Source organism: Larimichthys crocea, chromosome XV, assembly GCF_000972845.2.
Source record: "Larimichthys crocea isolate SSNF chromosome XV, L_crocea_2.0, whole genome shotgun sequence".
Lineage (NCBI taxonomy): Eukaryota > Metazoa > Chordata > Actinopteri > Sciaenidae > Larimichthys > Larimichthys crocea.
In genome coordinates, this window is record NC_040025.1 from 6,715,787 (window position 1) to 6,717,604 (window position 1,818).

The following is a 1,818-nucleotide window of genomic DNA, read 5'->3' on the forward strand; positions in this document are numbered from 1 at the left end:
TTCACAGAAATGGATGAATATCCATTAAATATGTCCTCTTAATCAGGGGTCATAGTTTTACTTAATGACAGAAAAGGATGCCCTGAAGGAAAAAGGTTGGGAACCAGTGCTGTGGAAGGTATTCAGTTCATAATTCAGGTCCACTCAATGCAAGGACAATGTCCCCAGCATCCAATATGACTGGACCTGGATTATGGAAAACTGTTGGATCCTGAGGAGAGAAATATATTTATTTAAAAAACATCATTAGATTTGTAAAGACATCACAGAGTAGCTCAGTCAGACAGAAGAGTCAGTGAGTCAGTGAGTGAAGATCACACTGATGTCTTACCTGCTGCTGACTCCATCTGTCGTCAATAATGAACGTTTTCTGGCTGGCTTTCCTTTTTTGTTAAAATAGTGACAAATGAGTGACGTCATTTCATTAATTAAAAGAAAAATCATTCCTAATACTGTACCATACAGTGAAACAGATCATAGACAGTAAAGAAAGTAGAACACATACCATTGTGTGATGTCTGGAGTCCCTTTTTGTCTGTAAAAAACAATACAATGAAAAAACTGTAATCAATAACTTAGATGTGACAGACAACATTATAGATATAGAATATAAAAACATAACAGTGGTTTTTATTGTCTAAGTTTAAATCACACCTTTTCCTTTCCTTCTTTATGAGATGGAATACCAATTAGCTGCTCCACATAAAAAAGCAGCTTCTGACCACTGACACGCTTCACATTTAACTTGTGTGTGTCCACAAGAAGTTCAAGGGTCCATCTGAATATATGTTCCATCACTGCACTCATGAGCAGAACGGTGTCTCGGAATGCTGTCCCTGTACAAATACAGATGATAATAATTTAGTACTAGTTCAGCATAGATATTATAAAAGGATCAAAGTGTTCAGCAGAAATATGATTGTTGAGAGACACTTCAAAATAGGTCCAAAATATTTATGTTTCAAGTCCTAAAAACTAATCTTCCACAAGCCTTTATATTAAAAAACACAAACTAAAATGATACCAGTCATCAGCCTTCATGCTTCATGAATACATTTAAGAATGAAATGTATGCAATATGCTGATATCAGTGCATAGATTGTAAAGAAAAACCTTGGACCCATATAACATTCACAAGTGCAGTTTTTTTCCAACAGGCTGTCACTGTGATCACAGCTAACTCCAGACTCAGTGTTAAGAACTAAATATCTCAGTATTAAGTAAAGTATAAATATCAGTTCACGTTTTTTGTCCTAACCGTTTTTATATGCAAATATCAACACCATGCAAAAAAAAAAACAAATGTAGATACTGGCAATATTAATACCTCATGACGTAACAACAACCTGCTGTACAGTCATATTCATATCAGCATACTTTTTGCAACTGGGAAAAAATATTTTGTCTATATTGCTACTCTTTTTTTTTCATTTAGAAAGATGTGAACCTCTATTGAGCCAGTGCACAGAGAAACATGATTCGCAGTTGCACAAATACTTTTTCAGTGTATGACAGTGTCTTGAATCTGTCCCTGTACAAATACAGATGAATAACTGTTTAGAGTTCAGCAAATATGACAAAACATGATTTTCTCTCACATGATAATGACATCACTCTGTCCTGCTTCAAATGTCATGTATGTTTGGTCTATTGGCTTGCTCTTGGTCTGTGAAACAATTGGCACTGTGGGATCATAATAAAGTTTTGAACTGAACTCGACTGATGAGAAAGTGTTCCAAATATGTGGTTAAATGGAGTGATATCTCTGTACCAGCTATGAGGCACTGACAGACTTTAAGAGTGAAAACATGCACATAA